Source organism: Gossypium raimondii, chromosome 10 (assembly GCF_025698545.1).
Source record: "Gossypium raimondii isolate GPD5lz chromosome 10, ASM2569854v1, whole genome shotgun sequence".
Taxonomy (NCBI): domain Eukaryota; kingdom Viridiplantae; phylum Streptophyta; class Magnoliopsida; order Malvales; family Malvaceae; genus Gossypium; species Gossypium raimondii.
In genome coordinates, this window is record NC_068574.1 from 39,488,605 (window position 1) to 39,501,556 (window position 12,952).

General features: G+C 34.7%; 1 non-coding gene across 1 annotated transcript; it reads right to left on the minus strand.

The window, feature by feature from the left end:
* Positions 1 to 2,356: 2,356 nt before the first annotated feature.
* LOC128034241 (small nucleolar RNA R71) lies at positions 2,357 to 2,462 on the minus strand. Its single transcript, XR_008190371.1, has one exon. It is a non-coding gene; the product is annotated as a small nucleolar RNA R71 (small nucleolar RNA).
* Positions 2,463 to 12,952: the final 10,490 nt, after the last annotated feature.

Below are 12,952 nucleotides of genomic sequence, written 5' to 3' on the forward strand. Positions count from 1 at the left end.
GAATTTAATTTCTATCTTTGATTATTTTATTAACTTTGGTTGTGACCTATCATTGGTGTCAAAGGTACGAAAACTAAGGAAAAAAAATTGAAAATTTGGAGGATGGCTAGGACAACTTTAACATGAGTAGGCTGAAACTTGATTTTATTGATAAGTTACGACACTTGGAGGATGCAATATTAAAATTGTTTGAGGCCATGCTTTTTTAGTAATTATGGGACCAACAACACCGACGATTATACCATCCATTACCATAGTAACTAGGAAGAAATTATAAAGGGAGGGAGGCCAATGTTCTATTCCAAATGATCAAAATTGAACTTCCCAAGTATTTTGGAGATGATCCCATTGAATGATTTACCAAAGTAGATCAATTCTTTGAATACCATAACACTTTATCTTTGCAAAAAGTGACGTTAGTCTCATTCTATATGGAAAAATAAGCCAACCAATGGTGACAATGGTTGTGATGAGCTTACTAGGAAGAAGGAAAAGAAGTTACATGGGAAATTTTCATGAAGGAGTTATGGTCACAATTTGGTCCTACAGATTGTGAAGACTTTGATGAATCTTTGTAAAAAATCTGACAACTTGGCTCATTACGAGATTATCAAAGAGAGTTTTAGAGGTTAGGCCATACTATACAAGGATGGAATCAAAAGGCCTTGGTAAGTACATTCACGGGGGGGTTCAAACAAAAACTTATAGATAGGATATGGTTGTTCAAACTGAAACCACTAAAGGCAACTACTAGTTTAGTTTGAATAAGAGATGAGCAAATAACTCAGGAAAAAGTTGCAACCATTTGCTCAACTGCCTTATTCACTTCCAACTCAAAATAAGTCAAGTACTCTAGTGAAGCACATCATATCAGATGAGATGCAAAAATGAAGGATGTAAGTACTTTCTTTCAAATTTGATGATAAATTTACACCTAGTTACTGGTGTAAATGGGCCATAACATTTACAATTAGAAGGCATCGAAAAGTGCTTTAAATGTTAGGATCTAATGCACTTAGTGTAACATTTTCATCTGTATGTACTTGTATTTTTCGAACAAATTGGTTTAATAAAATATTCTTTAGTTTCATTAATATCTTCATATATTGTCCTCAACGATTTTTGCTTGCAAAGCAAAATGAAAGCAAATATTGACTCACTGATTATCTAACGTTTATCTAATACAAAGTTGTATTATATGGTTGAATCATAATACAGACATGTGACTTATATTAGTAGATAATCTAAACAATTCCTTAGTCTAGTCGAGATTGATCAATGATTGAAAGTCTAATATGCTGTCTATCAAGTCCAATTGGGGAGATACCTTGTCTTGGGTATTAGAGTGGATGACTCCTAAAAGATAGAGACATAGATGTGATTGACTGGACTGCAATTAATCCCTTGTATGTTTTGTCGTAATATAGGATTTAATTATTACTATTTAGACTTATTATTGTAAAGATATTTTATATAGATTTATTTCATCCTCCATTGGGTACAATCCTTGGAATACTTCTTGTGTTCCATTGTACACGTATACTATATTACAATTTAACTCGTATACTTACGGACACCGTCGATTTAATCTTATATATTTTTGGTGTGATATTTTACTATAAACGATAACACATTTATAGGCGGTCAAGTTGTTGGTGTTGTTGTCGGGGAGGTTTCAACCTTAAATCTAGGAAACAACTTTACAATTAATAAGATAAGTAGGAACGTTAAAACCTATAGATACAACATTTCTAATTTATATTTATATTTATTTGTTTAATTTGTTTTTAATTTTTCAAGTTATTTATGACCTGAAGCTCCAACACTTCAATCGAGCCATACTCAGATCTAGAGCAACTACTTAGGCGCACTCATCAGTCCATGAACACCGATCCACCAACGGTAATTAATTTACCATGAGAAAATCCATGATTTAAATATCCATGAGAGCGGCAAGCGAATATCTGAGAAGAAGTCCCAATAGATCAAAGAATGTTGCGCGAGTGCGCTTTACCTACAGTCGATGCGGCGTGAGGCAGCATTGAACGACCGACGATTAACGCCAACAATTTTGAGATAAAAGAGACCACCATTTAGATGATCCAAAATGCGTTGAAATTTAAAGGAAACATGGTGGAAGACCTGAACCAACACTTGAAACAGTTCTTGCAATTATGTGACACCTTCAAGTACAACAAGGTATTCGATGATGTCATGCATCTTTGGTTATTCCCGTTCTCTTTGTGTGATAATGCGACCGATTGGTTAGACTCATTAGAGCTAGGTTCCATTACCACATGTAATGATCTAGCGAAAAAATTTCTCTATAAATTTTTCTCGATAAGTAAAACCATTCAGCTTAGGCGAGAAATCTCCAATTTTAAACAATATGAAGGTGAATCCCTTTATGAAGCACGGGAGCACTACAATTCGATGCTAAGAAAGTGCCCACACCATGGATTACAAGCGCGACTCTAAATTTAGATATTTTATAACAATGTTGATGGGCATATCAGATCCAGCCTAGACAGAGCGGACGGATGATCTCTCATGTTCCACACGTACGAACGAGCCTACAAAATCATTGACGAAATGGCTATGAATTCATACATGTGGACCAATGAAAGATTCATGTACAAACCAAATCTTTCATGTTTGGAGACAACTGTCAAGCTGACGAGAATGGAGCCATGTTTTGAGAACCAACCAGAGGAGGCAAGCTACATAGTTAATAGGGGTCGAGATCCCGATTCAAATACTTATAATCTCGATTGGAGGGATCATCCAAGTCTCAAATGGAAAGGTAACCAAGGAGGCACAAATTAAGTGCAAAATTGAAAAAATCGTCATTATCAACCTCCATCATGACAACAAAGAACCGTAGGGAATGACCATGCTACATGTTGTCAACGATTCGATCCATTAGAGGAGGAGATGCAAACAATGAATATGAACATTCAACAAGTCCAAGCTACATGTGGATGACTCCAATCCTGAATGGATAGCGTCCGCAACCAAATGAGTCAGTTAATGATTATGTTTCAAAAGCAAAATGGCCTGAGTCTCCTAGTAACACGAAAAATAGTCCTCGGAGAGATGAGAATGAACATGTAAAGGTGATCGCCTTGCGATCAGGGAAGACACTTGAAAAGCTGAACAAGCCTATTCATGAAGAGGAGGTTCTTGAAGCGGTCGAAAAATCCATGGAGGATGAAGTCGAGCATGATGAAAAGATCAAGAAGATAGTCGAACCAGTGTCTGATCTAGTAACCTCAAATTCGAGCACAATAAAGGTACCATTCCCAACAAGACTAAAGTACAAGCAAAAGAAGGATGAGATAGATTTTATAAATTTTCTCAATTTATTTAAATCCCTCAATGTCAACTTATTCCTCCTTGAACTTATCGATAAAATCCCTAAATATGCCAAGTACCTAAAAGAAATAACGGCACGACATAAGAAAATGAAAAAGGGTGGCGAATTGACATTGATGCCTTATGTAGCATTTTAATCGCTAAAAAGATACCCCTGAAGTTAAAAGATCCAGGTAGTTTTACAATTTCAATAGAGATAGGGGATCGAAATTTCAACAAGGTCCTTTGTGATTTAAAGGCTTGCATAAGTTTAATGCCCTTATTGATCTATAGAAAACTAAGACTTAGGGATCTTAAAAATATATCAATAATGCTACAATTATTTGATAGATCCTTGGTGCACCCAAAATGTTTACTTGAGGATGTACTGGTCAAGGTACGAGGATTATGAGTCCTTGATTTTGAGGAAGATTAGGAAATCCCAATCCTATAGGGTAGACCATTTCAAGCCATGTCTAAATCGACCATCGATCTCGAAAGAAATGAATTAATAATTAATATCAATGGTGAAGTAAAGGTGCTTATATATGGTTGTGATTCCCAAAGTGAGGGATTATTAGGGGAGGAATGTTACGTTTTATTCGATTTAACCCCTAACGACATTGCTTAAAGGTAATTTTTGAGCTGTGCAAATGTAGGTACTTGTAGTGCAAGAGAAAAGGATAAATGGTGAGGTCCCAGAAGGAATGGAATAGATTAGAATGCCAACGATGGTTGAGAGCGACGGATGAAGCCGATGGTGAAGTTTAAGGAATTGTTGGACAAGCCCGGTAGTGCGACATAAATTTTAACCAATCAAATTCCATTAATTTGTAAATATTGTATACTAATTTATTTTTGATTTGTTATATTTAAGACTTAGACTTGTATTTTTATGTTAGAATTAGAAGGACACAGGTTTTCGAGAACAACAGAGGAGCTAGACATTAGTAGGGTGCGTGTATGGACAACCGAGGGCCTTTTACAAGTCTCAGAGAGGCCAAATTGAAGCCATGTAGTTACATAACAATCCCATGGCATGACATAACCCGTTCGAGCCTAAAACTACAGATTTTTGTCGTCGTGTCACCTCATGCCTTATCTATGGCGTACCCCAAAATTAAGCAAAAATAGAGGACAAAGTAGAGTCGTGTTGCGCCATGCACCATTTATGGCGTGACATGTAGGCCATTTTTGGCAACTTTACATTCTTGGTTCAATGTGATCTTCAGAGATATTCACCAAGTTTGCACGACAAGTAAAGCCCAAGATTGGCTTTTTATATGTTGCCGTTAGCAGTAGCTACACCCTCCAAGCCATCTTAACCAACCAAATCACCCTTCATAACCCTTTTCTTTGAGATTCCATGAATTCCTTGTCTTTTATTTGTTTCATAACCTCAAAACCATGCATAGCAACCTTTTTGATAGAGAAATTGTAGCGCATAACCATGCCACCATCTAAGAAAGGGAGCTCGATAATAATGTTTAAGCAGTCCAACGAAAAATCCCTTTTCAAGAACGAAGTTTTGATTCTCTAAGTGCATTGCAAAGTGAGACAGAAGATATGATTCAATTTCATCGATGGGAGAAGTTTTGTACAACCCCGACCAATCCGGTGTACCTTCTGATTGTACATGAATTTTATGCTGTGTTGAAGGAGGGGGATACGAATAGACCAATGGAGGTACCATGGATGCAAATATTAGTCCAGGGGAAGGAAATTTCTATCTTACCTCTCGAGATAGCAAGGTATTATGATGTTCCATTATATCTCTATGGTTTTGCACAACGTACATATTTAATGTATTTTCTGAGAGAAAATATGGAAGACATAATTAATCTCTTGACAGATGGAAATGGTGAGTGTGAATGTCACCTGAGAATAGACTATCCCATATCATTCTCCCAGACGAAGTTAACTTCAAAAGCCCTTATCAACATTTGAATTTTCCTTACGACAGACATGTTTATTGTTGATACGTTCTAGGGAATATTGTTGTATGCAATTTTAACGAAGGAAAGAGTTTGTGTGGGAACATTGATATATCATAGCATGCTCCAATACGCAAGGAAAAATGAAGTGGAATTACTTCCCACACTTATTGACAACCTTATTCTGACAAGCGGAGGTACCGATGGGATGAGCAAGCCGTGTCTTACAACTGATGAAGTTTCCTGATTCAGAAACCTGATTCAGAATGCGCTACCTGATTTGGTATGGATAGTTTGATGGATGCAATAAGCTGGACCAATATTTGAATATTTTGTGAGGAAAAATAAGTTGAAGCTGCTGCAATTCCCAGAAGCTAAGTATGAGGAAAAAACTGAACCAAAAGAGATAAAGGAAGAGAAGGAATTGGAAGAAGAGGAAGATCCAGAAGAAGATTCGGAGGAAGAGCTGGAAGGCAAATCGGGAAAGCAGATAAAGCGTTGGATCTTAATTTCGACTAATTTTAAAGTTAATTTTCAAATTTTGTTATAGTTTGGACCTTGTATTTTATTTATTTTTATTTGGATGTTTTTTATTTTTGGTTTTTATTTTAGTTAGGATTTTAATATTTTATATATGTAGTTGTGCTTAGTTTTCTTAGTAGGAACCCCAAAATTTTGAAGGCACAACAATGTTGAGTAAAAACCAAGAGGACTAATCCCATCAATCATATTGCACGAATCACGCCAATCAGATAACCTCTTTCCTTTATATTTTTATTGCACATTAGGGACGATATGCCGAATAAAGTGTGGGGGTGACTTAGAAAACTTTTAAAATCTTAAAAAAATATTTTATGTTATTTTATTTTGTTTTTCTAGTTTTTTAGTAGCCTTTAAAATTTCATTTTTGCATGTTTTCTATGTGCTTGAGCTTGTAGAAATACAAGTGATTGGTTAGGAGCATGTTAATAGGCTTTTGTAAAAATCTATAAATTTAGTTTGATAATAATTGATTCTAAATTTTCTAATTTTAGACTACTTAGTTCAATTTATTACACTGTGTGTAATGCCACAAAATTCAAGTCTTTAATTTTTGCATGATTTGTCACAAATTGCTTGTTTGCTTCAACGGTTAAGTGATTTGGGTGTGTATGGGAGTGTTTGAGAAGCTTGGGTTCAAGTCTTGGCTTTTGTAGAATTTTTAGTTTTGCTCTTAAATGGATCTGGACATAGGCTGGTAGGCCTTATAAATATTAGTGTTGGTTTTATGTCACAAAATGAGCCTGTGGTCTAGTGGCAAGGTGGCGTGTGAAGTTCCATTAAGGTCTGAGGTTTGAGTCTTGTGCTGCACTGGGGAGTGTTTATTTTTACCACCTGTGCAGTGAGGTGGTAGAGTTTGACTGAAATACTGTGGAATTTGAATGGAGGAGTGAATCATGGAGAGAATAGTGGGATTGTGATTGGGTGGAGTGAATCGATGAGGGATAAGGGAAGGGATTTTAGGAGAAAATCAAGGAGTTGTTTGTGAGGAGTGTTTGCCGTTTGGGGTAATCAAGCTTTGAGAATTCGGTTAGGGGAGGGTTTTTGTGCCGAATTTGATCATTTATCACTTAAGGTTTTCGATTTTGGGTTTTTTTGGAGTTTCTCTCCAGTCTGCTTCGATTTCTGTGAGTTTCGGGTTTCACGCTTTAGTTTTGGTGCCGAATCTGTCAAGTTCTGGAAGTTACTCTCAGGTTTGCTCATTTATTTCATTTTATTCTCTTTACTTCCCTTTTTTTCCTTTTTGTTTGTTGTGGCCGAATTCCCTCTTTGCCAGATCCCTTTTCTCTTCCCTTTTCTCTTCTCCACCGGGACGAATCACTTTTCTCTCCTCTTCTTTTTCTTTGGCCGAATGTCCTTCTCACTCTGTCTTTGATTTCCATCTATTATTATTTTCTTTGTGATCGAGAGCTATTTCTTTTTCCTTATTGATTGTGGTTCAGTCGATTTTCGCCATTCCATTCTCTGGCAATTCAAATTCCTTTAGGAGGGAAGGAATATTCAAGTGTTTCCAAGTCTTCGAAACCTTCCTCTTTTCTCTCGATCTAAGGTAGGTTTGTGGGCTAGCATTCTTGGTGTAGGCCGAATGCTCGCTGTATTTTTGTAAGTTATCTTGATTAAACAAGTTTGTTTAATAAATCCATTTACAATGCAGATATCCGTCAAGAAGATTTTTCTCAACCTTCGTCAATGGTATAAGTGGGCTAAGCCATTTTTGTTAGTCGAGGCATGTATTAGTTTAATGTTGGTTAAGCATGTAAGAGAAGGAGATTAGCACTATGGTTTAGCGACTAATGGAAAACGTGTTTGAATGCAGATTTTGGGTGTTCGTGGATCTAGGTGCATCTTCACAATCAGGTGTGTAATCACCCATTACAACCATAGATCGACGAAAAGTCGAAAAGCTGTAGACACGGTGTTTGAGACCACATGGGCGTGCGATCGCTTGAGTGGTAAGCCTAACTTGCGAGTCGTGGCAAATAACCGAAATACCCTCGAAGGGTAAAATGAATGAAATACCCTCGAAGGGTAAAATGACTGAAATACTCTCGAAGGGTAAAATGATCGAAATACCCTCGAAGGGTAAAATGATCGAAATACCCTTAAAGGGTAAAATAACCAAAATACCCTCGAAAGGGTAAATGACCGAAATACCCTCGAAGGGTAAAATGACCGAAATACCCCCATAGGGTAAAATGACTATTATACCCTTAGGAGTCGGAATGTATGTATGATTGATTTGTTCTATGATATATATATGACTGTTACTGAGTATGACCTATTGCATACATGTATGATTTATGACATGACATATAGCATGGGTTGGGATTCTGATATAGGGGAAGTATACTATACTGGTTGCTTTGCCACATATACTGTTACTGGCAGCTTCGCTGCGATACTATTACTGCCAGCACTGCTGCGATATTGGTGTGTTGGCTGGGTGGGTTGATTTTATCCCCATATGGTGTGTTGGTGGTACGGAGTGGTGTGTTGATTGGATTGGGTTGGGTTGCATTACTGCATTGTAGTGTTACTGTGTTAGGCTAAGGCCCACACTGTTACTGAAATGGGCTAAGGCTTATATTACATTGTTACTGCTTAGGGCTCAGGCCCAGACTGTTACTGCATGTCGTATATTAATTGACTGATAGGAGATTACACACTGAGTTTCGTAAACTCACCCTCTCCTTTAACTGTGCAGGTAATCCTCAACCTTAGGCAATTCGGTGCTGCGAGGGACTTGACCACACAATTGCTGCTGTTCATATTTGCTTTTATTTTAAATCAAATCATAAGTTAGGTTTTGTTTTTGTAATAAGGCCTTTAAGATGGTTTAAAATTTTAATTGGGTTTTTGCTTACATATTTTAAACTACTAGTTTAGAAGAAGACGAGTTTGTTTTTTTTTTTAAATAATTACTATTTTTAAAGACACGAGCTTTAAACAATGGAATTTAAAAGGCTTCTGCGATTTTAGACCAACTTGTTAAATCAATATCGGATAAACAAGACAAACGTTTTGACTAGTTGATTTGTTAATTAATACTATTAAAGGGGTTTATTTTTTTAACTTAGAAACAAATTTTTACCAACGAGTATAATTTTTCGAAAGACACTTCAATGTGGCACACCAGATTCGACCATAACATCTAGGCCAGGTTTGGAGTGTTACACTGTGAATAGATTTAAGATGTTAAGTATACCACATGATAAACATGTATATAAATAGCATCATGTTTAATTGAATTATAGGTTTTAGAAATTGACAGACTTGACCGATTTGAATCCATGTATTGAATTACCTAGTGACGACCTAAGGTATTATTTGGTAGAAAAGTTTTTGAGCAAAAATACTATCCTGTAAATATTTTCCCTTGTACCTATTTTGATGTCTGAATCTATTCTCTTGATGAATCAGAAATGAAACCATAAGACTAAATAAATAATTTATTTGATCCTTTAATTTCTTGGTCCTTGCACGAATTTAGACGCCTGACCATTGATATTGAGGGATTAGGTAGATACATCATGGTGGTTTCAAAAGAAAAAAAAGAATGAACTAATGAATTGTATGGTATAGTGAGTATAAGATTTTGAGCTTGTATAAAAATAAGGTGAAATGCCAATCGAGAAAATCTCGATGAAAAAAAAAAGCAAAGTGAGTTGGAAAAATAACACACTCACATTTGTTTGAAAAAAATAATAAATATTACAAGCTCGGATGTACTCATGAATACTATATGATGTCTTAGGGCCAGTTCTTCATTGCTTAAAAAAAGCACTTCTGACTCCAAAAGCACTTTTGAAAGAAAAGTCATGAAGAACAAGTCGCTTTTATTGAAATTTTAGCTTTTCAGAAGTGCTTTTCAAAAGCACTTCTGAAAAGGAGCTGAAAAGGAGAAGCTAAAAATTTTAGCTTTTCCTCTCCCAAAAGCACTTTTGGTGCTTAATTACTTTTTCACCCCTCCAATAACATAGTATTTTTCCTTTTTTTCTTGGTGTTTAAAATTACAATTGTGTTAAAATCATTAGTTAAAAATAAAAAATATTTTTAAAATACTAATTACAAATATTTAAATATTTAAAATATAGTTTATATATTCTAATCAAATTTTATAAATAATTAATATTTATTGCTTAAAATATTTACAATTTATATTTTATATATTAAAATATTAACAACAAGTTATAATAAATTTTTTATATTATTACTATAATATAATAATATTAACTAATTTAAATATTATTTAAATGCATATTTGTTACTTGATAATAACATGTCTAAAATGGACATTTTATTTCTCAAAAGCACTTTTTGATAGCAATGCTAAACACTCAAATTTTAAACCAAACTTTTCAAAAGCACTTCTCAAAAGCACTTTTCCACAGCACTTTTCAAAAGCAATGAAGATCTGGCCCTTAGTAAATGGAAAGATAAGTATGGTGAGGGAAGTGGATAAAATGTGGTGAGCTATATGGATACTCGAGGTAGTATCAGGGACTATACAATGTGCCAAACTACTTTTGTGCTTAGCTATTTTGTCGAGCCTATTCTTGAAATCTGAGCCAACCTAAGTAGTAGAATGTTACAAGCCAAAAAGTCCTATGTGACTTAGGTGGTAATTTATATGTATGAAATTGTGCTAAGAATTGATATTTTTACCACATATATTCATTTGAACATAATTGTATATTTATATATATTTGTTTTGATGGAAACTTATACTTAATATTCTTTTATTTGTTTGCTTTGTAATTCATTGAACTAGCCCTTCTGATTTTAGAAATTGTAGGTCAATTGCATATCACTCTAGAGTTATATGTTTATTTACATTATCTTGTTAACATATTTCTATCCAATTTCTTGTATTAAGCTAGCTCAAGTACATTTTCTTCTCTTGCATATTTATTTCCCATTTTTAGTTTAGTTTATTTTTGGTTTTTATTTTGCTTTCATTTATTTTGCTTGAGGACAAACAAAGACTTAAGTGTGGGGGTATTTGACCTTTCGTCAAATGGAGTAGTAATTTCGGTCTATTTCCGTACTTAAGGAGCTTGGTTTATACGTAATTTAGTATTTTATATCATGTTTTCAATATTTATTATTAAAAGTTAGTAAAATACGTGTTTTTAATAGAATTTGTGAGTGTTGTGACCTATTAGGTCGACATGAGCCTTAGGTAGTTCTAATTTGTGTAATTGAGTGTGTAGGATGATGATTTATATGCCTAATTGACATAGGAGCAAAGGATGTGTAAAGCACAAGCTTCCCAAGTCGTTAAAACATGAATAGAACCAAAGAAGGTGTGGATCACATGTAGTGTCATGCCATGCAAGGACTATGACGCAACATAGGGCCGATGTGCTACCTAAGTCTTTTGGGGCTATTTTTGTCCCTACAATCGACTTAATACAAAGACCTAGGATGTGCCGAAGACCTAATTCAGTTTGCCAACACTTCTATAAATAAGACCTTAGGGGTTTGATGTAACCATGTCATCTTAGACATCTTTAGAAACCCTTATAGTTTCGAAGTAGGATTAAACTTAGTTTTCTTTCGGTTTTCTTAAACAACTTTTTTCTTTCCTCTTGGAATCGATTTTGAACAAAGAGTTATTTTATAATATTGAATTATTTCAATTAATTTCTTTTGCAAGCGATGTTATTTGTTATTCTGATAGAGAGATGTATACTCCTTTCTTCAATCAAAATCAATCCAAGATTATTCTAATCTCTTTTCTCTTTCATTTCAGTCGTGTTATTTACATATTTTATTCAATTGAGATTAATATTATGAATTACATAAGTGACTAAATCCCATAGAGGAGATTAATTAGTGGATGAGAATGTGATTAATAGAGAATTTAGGGTTTCTCGAAATGATTAGTTGGTATAGATTACGTGTTCCTAAATCCTAGGCTTGACAACCCTAGGAAGTAATCATAGGTTAAATGAGATTGGGAGATAAGTTTAGCCGAGTAAATTATAGTTTATCTTGGTTGAAAAAGTGAAGTCGAGAGATAAACGAGTATTAACTAATCGATTAATCAGTTAGAGACCGAGAGGTAATAATTGGTAGCTAATCCACCCTAAAATCCTAATCTGAAGTTAATTACAAAATCTGAAATGAGTTAATCTTCTTGATTGGTTTTATAAATTTAGCCGTTTGTTTATTTTATTTATTTAATTTCTCTTATTAATCCCTTTTATAACTTATCGTAATATATGATTTAATTATTACTATTTTGACTTATTATTGTAAAGAGATTTTCTACAGATTTATTCCATCCTTTCATAGGTACGACCCTTGGAATACTTTCTAGGTTCCGTTGTACACATATACTATAATGCAATTTGACTCGTATACTTACGGACACTATCAATTTAATCTTATATATTTTTAGTGTGATATTTTAACTATAAATGATAACACGTTTATAGGCGGTTAAACATCGGGGTTTAGAGTTGTGACATGAGCATGTAATTTTATAACTGGAAACTTTGAAGTTCCGTGTCATGACACTATGATATGGTGTCGTGACATGGACTTATTTTTAGCACCCCTAGAGTTTCAAAGTTTTGTGTCATAACACCGAGGTTCGGTGTCACGACACGACCTTTATTTTCCTAAAATTTGTATTTTCGGGCATGCTTGACTCTTCTGTTTACTCCTAACTCCAAAATCCTGTCTCGAGTAGCCACACTTTGGCTTCCTAAGGCCGTAATCCTATCCTAATTAAAATCACTAAACCTAAATAAAAGTTTCAAAATATGACAAAACTTAAATGTACATTAATTAAAAACATGGATAAAAGATTCAATGATTAATTTTATGTGTGGCTACTGGATTCATTCGATATCCCATGAATTTCTTTCATCAAATTCTTGTTCCATTGTCACTCGTTGCAATCCGTCCAGCATATGCCCTTCCATTCGGGGTCTTTCCATTTATCTCATTCCTTTAACCCATTCATTCCTGGACACATTAAATGACAACCATACCTCCAATCAAGGTTGTTAGGATGATATAAGATATTGCATAACAATTCTCCCCTAATTGATTTCCTACTTCCTCATTTTAGGAATCATGGCCACATTTGAACACCTCTATCTCACTATCGA